This window comes from Triticum dicoccoides, chromosome 4B, assembly GCF_002162155.2.
Source record: "Triticum dicoccoides isolate Atlit2015 ecotype Zavitan chromosome 4B, WEW_v2.0, whole genome shotgun sequence".
NCBI lineage: Eukaryota > Viridiplantae > Streptophyta > Magnoliopsida > Poales > Poaceae > Triticum > Triticum dicoccoides.
This window is the reverse complement of record NC_041387.1, coordinates 386,042,610-386,052,623: the sequence shown is the minus strand read 5'-3', so window position 1 is coordinate 386,052,623 and position 10,014 is coordinate 386,042,610.

The following is a 10,014-nucleotide window of genomic DNA, read 5'->3' as shown; positions in this document are numbered from 1 at the left end:
AAAAAGATAATAGGACTATCATGCGTGGGTGCAATAGCAACAATTTCATGTTTATCATAAGGAACTATAGCGAGTTCACCTCCATAAACATCATTCATATTGGCATCTTGACCATAAGCATAGCAAGCATCATCAAAAAGGGATATTTCAAGAGAATCAACGTGATCATAACAATCATCATAGCAATCATCCTTCGGTAAGCACGAAGGGAAATTAAACAATGTATGAGTTGAAGAGTTACTCTCATTAGAAGGTGGTGACGGGTAGCTAATCTACTTTTCCTCCCTTTGTTCTTCGCTCTCCTCATCATCTTTTTCATCCAATGAGCTCACAATTTCATCAATTTCTTCTTCCATAGACTCCTGCAAAAATCAGTCTCTTCTTGGACAGCGGAGACTTCCTCAATAAATGCATCAATATCGGCATTATATTCATAATTCGCATAGCAATATTTAAGTATAGCAAAATTTTCAGGTCTGTAAATAGCATCTTCAAGATTTTCACATGTTTTAAACAAAGATTCAATTTCATAAGTACCCATAAAAGCAACGAATTCTTCTATTTGTTCCACATCATAGTAATCATATATACCATTAGCATAAGAAGCTAAGGCTTCAGTATCATTAAATTTGCATGAAAAGGAAAGGTGTGGAGCCTTCATCCTAGAGCAACAAGTATAATCATATCTCAAGCATAGTTCCCGAGCATACCAATGCAACATATGAATTTGATCCCATAATAGTTTCCCTTTTTGTGTCAAGCGATAATCCCTAAAGTATTCATGTTGATCCAACGTGTCTCCCATAACATAATTGAATGGGGTTTTCTCAAGATTATCAAAGTAGTACATAATATTTTTCACATAACCAACATCCAGGGTTTTAGGAGGTTCCCCATCCCATGAGTAGCAAGTACACCTAATTTTTTGGCATTTCATGTTCCATATCCATAACTAAAGATAGAGAACAACTTAGAACAGTAAATAAAAATTACTTAGTGATAAAGCAAACAAGCACACACGAGAATATTCGCCCCGCGCTATGACTCCCCGGCAACGGCGCCAGAAAAAGGTCTTGATAATCCACAAGTATAGGGGATCAATTGTAGCCTCTTTCGATAAGTAAGAGTGTCGAACCCAACGAGGAGCTAAAGGTAGAACAAATATTCCCTCAAGTTCTATCGACCACCGATACAACTCTATGCATGCTTAACGTTCGCTTTACCTAGAACAAGTATGAAACTAGAAGGACTTTGTAGGTGTTGTTGGATAGGTTTGCAAGATAATAAGGAACATGTAAATAAAAGCTAGGGGCTGTTTAGGTAAAGAAGCAATAAAGTAAATATAGCAAGTGTGGAAAAGTGCTGGTAGGAGTTGTAAAATTGTCCCTAAGCAATTGACTACCTTACTAGACCGATAGCAAGTTTTATGTGGGAGAGGCATAAGCTAACATACTTTCTCTTCTTGGATCATATGCACTTATGATTGGAACTCTAGCAAGCATCCGCAACTACTAAAGATCATTAAGGTAAAACCCAACCATAGCATTAAAGCATCAAGTCCCCTTTATCCCATACGCCACAACCCCCTTACTCGGGTTTATGCTTCTGTCACTCAAGCAACCCACTATAAGCGAATCATGAACGTATTGCAACACCCTACAGTGGGAATCCCTCGCGCTTGCATGACACGGAGAGCACCATAGGACAACAACATAACCACAAGCAAATTAAACCAATCATAGCAATTCACCAATCACCGGTAGGACAACAAAAATCTACTCGGACATCATAGGATGGCAACGCATCATTGGATAATAATATGAAGCATAAAGCACCATGTTCAAGTAGAGGGTACAGCGTGTTGCGGGAGAGTGGACCGCTGAATATAGATGGGGGAAGGTGATGGAGATGTTGGTGAAGATGGCGGAGGTGTTGGTGTAGATCACGGTGATGATGATGGCCCCTGGCAACATTCCAGCACCACCGGAAGCAAGGGGGAGAGAGCCCCCCTCCTTCTTCTTCTTCCCTGACCTTCTCCATAGATGGTAGAAGGGTTTCCCCTCTGGTCCATGGTCTCCATGGCGTGGGAGGGGCGAGAGCCCCTCCTAGATTGGATCTGTCTCTCTGTCTCTCTCTGTTTCTGTGTTCCGTGATTCTGCCCTTTCACCGTTTCTTATATATCCGGAGATCCGTAACTCCGATTGGATTGAAACCTTTGCCAAGATTTTTTTTTCCGAAAATTAGCTTTCGTGCGGCAAAATAAGAGCAACAACCGCCTTACAGGGTGCCCACGAAGGTTAGGGGCGCGCCCCCTGCCTCATGGCCCCCTTGGGCACCATCTCGCATTGATTCTTCTTCCCAAATGTCACAAATATTCAAAAAATATTCTCCGTCCATTTTTATCCCGTTTGGACTCCGTTTGATATGGGTTTTCTGCGAAACATAAAACATGCAACAAACAAGAACTGGCACTGGGCACTGGATCAATATGTTAGACCCAAAAATAATATAAAAAGTTGCCAAAAGTATATGAAAGTTGTAAATATTGGCATGGAACAATAAAAAATTATAGATACGATGGAGACGTATCAACATACCAAGCTAAGCTTTCCTACCTTAACTCACTCAAATTGCAAACATTAGAGCACAACATCAAGATGGCAATTATAGCATAAAAGGCATAACAGCAACAGTTCATTACACGCCCCCGCAGGGTACACCTTTCTTTCTTCGGATTGCAGGAGAAAGGAAAAGCTAAACAAAGAGGGCCCGAAGGCGTACAAGCTTGGCACCAGCGCTGCATGCTCAAGCAGCGCCTCAAGGTGACTCGACGCTCCACCAGTTCTCCCATAGGTGACCTGAGTCGCCGGCCTTGAGTCCAAGTTCGTCGGCTCCCAGCTTCACGCCGGGCTCCTCTATAGCTTCACTGGAGCGCCGTGGCGGGATGAACCCCCGACATCCTCGACCCGAGCACGACGACGCGGGGGCTGGTCGTAGCCGCCACTGCTCAAGCTCTCATCCGAGGAAGAGCTGTCGTCGCGGGAGGGGGAGTGTGCGTCGCCAAGACCAAGCTTGCCCTCGCCACCGTCGTCGTCGCTGCCATCCTCCGGGCAGCACCCCATGCGGCAGCCGTCCTCCCTGAACACCCTCACGTAGAGGGTCGCCAGGTCGTTGTACTTGAAGTGGAAGGTGCACCTTCCGCCCAGGCCACGTGCGCGGGCGAAGGTCTGCTAGCCGTGGGTCAGGACCATGCTACCGGAGGCGGTGACCTCGGTACCAACCCACGAAGCCCTGCTGTAGCAACTGTCAGCCTACAGCTAGAGACCATCGGGCCCTGAAGAAGGAAACTCGCTGGAGAAGAAGCGCGGGAGGTGAAGCAAGGTGCCAGTTGGGCTCTCCGACCACACCACGAACTCAGGGAGCACATCCTGTGAGGAAAAGCGCGACCGAGGCGGGCGCACGATCACGGAGCGCCTCCCTTCATCATGGGGGCTGCTCCAAAGCTGGTGGCCCCCGCCGTGGGAAGAGGTGCCATTGCGGGCGCCTAGAGCAACACTGCCTCTAGGGGGCGCGCGCCCGCGCCCCCTAGAAGCTGTCGGAGGGACCACGGGGTGCTTGCGGGGACGGCCACGGCCCCTCTTGGGAGGAGGAGAGGCTGGCCCCTCCTTGGAGGCCTTCCCCTTCTCGGCCGCTGAAAACCTCTTCGGCGACGCCATGGGAGCAAGACGGAGAGGAGAAAAGCAGGCGGGAGCAAGACGGAGGAAAGATGGGCGGGGGGCTCTGCCCCTCCCTCACATTTATAGCCAAGGGAGGCCAACCGCCAGCCTCCATGACCTCGAGCCATCATGACCTTCTGCGTGCCGCATCGACCAGTCAAGTCGAGCAGTTGCCAAGGCAGCATGGGGAAGCTGAGTCGCCCACGTCCCATCAATCGCCATGCGTCATCAAGGCTGCAGGCGGTTAGGGCCCGCGGCTTTCCGCACTTGCCCTTTGGATTCGCCTGGAAGCCAAGTCCGAGCGCGTCTTGGGCCCAGGGGCTACTATCGGCGTCCTGGATTCAGGGGTATCCAGCCCTGCCTGCCTGCGGCCCACCACATGGCTCCATCGACGGCCTGGTAAGGCCTAGTTTCAACATCAGCAACACAAGACCCTCGCGAGGAGCCAAGCCTCACGGGGCGGGCGACGCCAAGACCCCCGAAGGAATCGGCCTCCTTAGGCTGGCTCCTGAGGGGCGGAGTTTTTTATGCAATGTTGCCTCACAAGGCTCAGTTGATGTGAGCCATGACGACCAAGGCCATGCGGGCGCCAGGTGGGCGCAGAGCGCAGGTTTCCTCTTCGGTGCAAAGGAAGCAAGGCGCAGGCGTAGAGTCCCGAGGAATCAGCCAAAGGTTTCCATTCTGGTGCAGCGAGATCAAGACCGCCAGGACAGCAGGATGGAGGTCATCGAGGAGCACACCGCAGCGTCACGACCAGAGGCTTTTCGCATGCGAAGACTACTTTTGTCAGGATAGACTGTACTACTTGTCCCCTTTCAAATCCGGTCATTGTGGGATCCCTTCCCGCTCATATTTGGGAAGAGGACCAAGGCCACTATAAATAGGACTAGCCACCACCATAGAAGGGGACGGGATCAGAACAGGTAGAGCTAGCATACACCACACCATCTCAAGAACACCTCACCTCATGAGGCTTGTTCGTCCACTGTACTAGCTCATCCCCAGCCCTTCGAGGTAATCCACCAAAACATTGGAGTAGGGTATTACACCACATCGGTGGCCCGGACCAGGATAAAATTGTTGTGTCTCTTGTCCCTTTGAGCTCGACGTGTTAGGCTTAGGAGGATAGCGAGTAGGCAAGCTGGGTAGATTGAGATCTCCGTACGCTCCCCAGAGTTCGAACCTCTCAAGGGTTTGCGGATCCCATAATCTGGCATGTGCTTACAAGGCAGAGCAGCAGCTCAAAGCTTCCAGGGCAATATGAAGCATCAGTTCCATGTTTCGACATTGATCCAAAGCTTCCAAAGTCAGCTGAAGTCCGGCCACCCATATATGATGCATCTCCAATTTCATTCACAGCTCCAGTTGTATCTTCAGGTTTTTGTCTGCTCTCCTTCAAGTTATTTAAAAACTACAATCTACCATGTAGTTAGTTCATCATTTTTTATGTGTTTTCTCTTTTTTGTTTTTGTCTCGTGCTAGTGCAATAAGATTGATCGGAAGCTGAGTTGCATGAGCCAGGGGAGAAGATTGTTGAGGCTAGCAGTGGGAACAGTGCTCTTGTGAAGAAGGCAATTAAGAAAAGAACGACCCAGCCTCCTGATGGTGTCCCAAAGATGAAGAGGATCAAGATCGACCGAAAAGATGATGCGCTATACCAGCAGTATGTGATGAGTAGGTACAAAATACCGAGAGTACTGTGAGTCCTTTTTCTTTTTGTTCCCCTTGTCCAAATATATGGTGGGTCAGTGACTTTTTATAGTACTAATCTCCTGTTCCTTTTTCTTTTCAGTCAACATGTGTCCCTTTGTCCTATGTTGAAATGTTTGCAGTCCCGATTTCATTGAAATAGAGGGTTTCCACACATCACTTCAGAACTTCCATGCTTCATTAAAGCCACGAGCTGATATTGACAGCGAGGTAATGACACTGTATCTGAAAACTTTCAACTCGGAGCAGTTGTACAACAAGAAGAAGCCGAAGAAGTTTGCATTCTCAGTGTTTATGGGGGTTAGTCTTTCCTCCATCTTGTGGTTCTTTTTTGTCACTTTTTTGCAACATACATAAACTCATTTGGTTATGCTATCTTGTTGCATTTTTACTCTTTTTTTCCAGTGTCAATTGGCCATGGATCCTGACTTGTTTGATCACAAGAAGATTGAAAGAGAGTTTAGTAGGGCATGTGAAAATAGCCATATTTCAAAAAACAATCTAGTAAGTTTTTTCTCTTGACTGCTATGACATTATTTCACCTTATTTTTCTGAAGCTTGTTATGTAACATCTAGTTTCTTTTATGTTGCATCCAGCTCTTCATTATTGTCGTTCAGAATAAGCATTGGGTGGTTGTTGTTGTGAACTTGTTACACAAGCAATTCAATGTTGTCGATTCCGTTAAGAACCCCATGGATGTTAATTTGCTGCAGAAGGCAACCAACAATGTGGTAATGATATTTCTTTGCTTTATCATTTTCTTTTTCCATCTTTCAAACCTGTATGATTCAAAGAAAACAACCCCTCTTTTTTCAGTATTTGAATCTGTTTTTATTGTGTTGCATCCAATCAGATTGCCAACATAAAGAAAGTTGCAAGTAGTGAATCTTCATTTCATTTTGATCTTGATTGCTTTGAGAAGGTCACCCCAGATTACCCGAAGCAATCAACGCAGTAAGCATTTTTTCTAGTATTTTTTGTTCAAATTACAAAGATTTGAATTTGTGGGTAGTTAGTGTTTATTGATTTTTTTGTATCTTTCTATGTATTTTTTTAGTTATAATTGTGGCTTCTATGCAATTCTTTTCTTGGAAAACTTTGATGGTGTTGTAATGAAGCATTTCGATGAGGTGCCAATTTTTATCCTTTTCTATAAATTGGAGCATATTGTTGTTCTAGTTAGGAGTTTATCGTTTTCTTTCTATCCATTTTTAATTCCCTGCTTTTTTTAATTTTCATTGTCACAGAGTTGCATCCCAAACCTCGAAAACGCATTGTAGCAGATGTTATCAAGCATCCCAGCAATATGTTGGACCCCGCAGACCAGTTGAAGAAGTCGCTGGAACTTTGATTGAAGATTGAAGATCAGTTTTCATCATCGACATCAAGGGGGTGGGTGGAGTTCGTTCTTTCGGGGAGCTTTTGTGTCTGTCCTCAACTACATGCCCATTGGCATGGGTTCAACATGTTTTTCATGTCCTATATGGATGTTGATACAACACATTTTAATGAAATTTTCTTCTGTACCCTCACTTGCTACTTTTAGGTTCCTTTTTTCTTTTTTTGTCGAAGATGAATGCAACATGCGCTCACATGTGATGAATATATGATCACTATTGGTATTATTTTTATATAGTTTTCAGTTTGTTGAAAACCAATGTCATAGGTTCTAACTAGGTTTTATATACAGGTTCACATTTTTCCTTTTTCTTCTTTTTGAAATGCTTCCACGAAGTAGCGTACCCCTATAGCGAATCTTTTTAGTTTCCAACTCGTTGCTTCTTCATGCAAGGAGCATTTTTTTCTACTCAAAATGCAAGTTTGCTGCATAAATATGTTCACTCGGTAATATTTTTTTTCTCTGTTCTCCCATTGAAGCATCAGGATAGCTTTCCAACCATGGCTCTGCTCTTAATTTCAGTTTGTCTCAGTGGACCATCAGTATAAGGAAGCACACACACACACACACACACACACACACACACACACACACACACACATATATATATATATATATACAAATTTAATAAGACCTCATCATTTTTGTGCAACACCGATATGTAGATACAACAAAAAGGTTTTTTTCTGTGAAATTAAACGCATTATAAGCACTGTAAATATAGGTATCCTCAGTTACCCAACACACAATTGAAGCAGGCTTTTCTCATGTTGTTCAAATAAGAGACTTCTTTTACATGTTTGAAGCAGGCTTTTCTCATGTGGACAAAAACTAGCATGAAAAATAGTTCATTTGAGATTGTATACATTCTGGAGGGACACCAAACACTCTAAGAAGCATTTTTAGTCTGTTTTCTTCATGTCATTTTTCTTCTCTTAATTTTTTCTTCAGAGCCTAAGCTATGTTGCTCTACTGACACCGGTCTCCATTGACATCGCAGCCCTTAGGTAGGGACAATGCTTCACTGCATGATCAGGCTCGCTACACTAGTTGCATTTTTGGACAGCCGACGCAGCCTTCAATAATTCACATGTTACAACACTATGATCATCTTCTTTGCAATACAAGTAGATATCTGTTTTCTTCTTTGGTCCAGGTTTTCTTTTGGGCTTGGTTTCTTTCTTCTTCTCATCTGTTTTTGCCTTCTTCTTTTGAGTATCTTCTCACCACTCAAGTAAAGTCTTTCTTCTTTTAGACTTCTCTGTCGGTCGACCTTTCTTCGGCATGCGTACTGGGTTTTGAAGCATGGGTCCCTCCCCGGTATCGTGTGCTACATGTGGGGTAGCCGCTTGTTGCTGATGCGTTGAGCAATTTGGTTGCTTCTGCCTTGGATGTTTTGGCTGTTGTTGCTTTGGTTGAAGTGGTGGTTGTTGCTGCTGCATTTGGGGATGTTTTTGCTGATGGGTTGGCCCCCATTGATGCATTATTGCTGGCTGCCCTTCACCTTGTGTTGTGCTCTCATGCTAGGTCGCCTGCTGCTTTTGCGCTTCCCGCTGCTCCGGTAATTCGCCTCTCATGTATGTAACTGTTATGGGCTCAAGCATATGAGCTGCATCATTTAGTATTTTATAGCAACATCATTGCTACAAGCTTGGGAGGCCAACCATGTGAATTTTCTGCACAACGAGTTGTACTTGAGTGTATTGTTTGAAGGGAGCGTGAAATCAAGAAGATGGCCGCTACCACCCGTTGCTGTTGTTGCTTGTTCTGACCACCTTTCTAGCAAGCAGCGTTGCGGTATAGCTTGGACATTGAGGTGGACCATTACTCCAATGATGTGTGCACATATGATTCCATTCATCTCAAAACAATTGCAACTACACTCAAATGTCTCTTCTGCCAGCACAACATTCACTGTAAATATCTTGGGGTCTTCATAGTAATTTGAAAAGAGCTCAAATCTCATGCTTCCAATGTCAGGAGAAGGACCTTGGTTCATCACAAACCATGTGGAGGCAGTCACTTCTGCTTGAAACTTGCCAAACATGTTACGGGTGTAGAAACCAACCGGCTGACGCTCAATGATGTACCATGAGTAAAGCAGGGTTGTGGTTGCTGCACCAATGAAAGCTTGATTGTCCTCGCGGTCTAGCATAGTCTCTTGTAGCACCTCATACTGTTGCACAAACCTCCACACCGAGTCTTGAGGATTAACAAATGTCTTGAAGTAGGAGTTTAGTCCCTCTGACCTCCTCGTAGTGCTTGTAAAGGGGAAAAGGCACTTCCGGAAGAACGCCGGAGCCCGAGTGTGACGAGTCTTCCAAATGTTGCATAGATGCCTGTTGTCAACCAAGTCGAAGCAATGTATCATATGCTGCCAATTCTCTTCAAATTCATCAACCGTGTCAGGATCATTGATGCACGTGTAGAAAGCTTGCTCAAAAACCTCATCCCTACTCATTATCCTGCCCAACTTCTCACGCGCTTTTCGTTGGACGTGCCATTTACAGCATCTATGCACCGTGTTGGGCAGGACTTGAGATATGGCAGTTTCCATGGCCTTGTTCAGTCATAATGTTCAATGGGTGTTCATTGTTCATCGCAAGCAACAATTTCTGGAAAACCCACTTGAATGTTTCAATTTTTTCATTTGGCAGCAATGCACAACCCAATATCACCGTTTTGCAAGTGGTAGTTCACTCCAACAATCGGCGCAAACGACATGTTGTATTAATTTGTGCAAAATGTTGTATCAAAAAATATACAGTCTACTTGGGGTACAATGCCCGTGTCCTCCGATCGACCCAAAAGAGCCCTGTGACAAAGTTGGTCTCCTTGTCAACCGTCTTTGCATAGTAGAACCGAGGGTTCTCAGCTTGCCGCCTCTCAAAGTACTGAATTGTGAAATCCATGTCTTGGAGGTTTAGGTTTTGTCGCAACTTGGACTAAAAATTCGAAACATCCCTCTTGACATATGGTAGTATCCTTCTGTCTCCACCACACACCCTTCCAAGCATTCCCATGCACGACAAAGTTGAGAAGTTTACATCATGCATAGTCATTATGAGATCCCTATCTTCTTCCAGGATTTTGCGGTGTGAGCAGTATTAGCGTACAAGCTCCGGCTGTGGCATTAGAAAGTGTGTATGCTCTGCAACAAAATGTGATACAACTCACTTATCACCTTT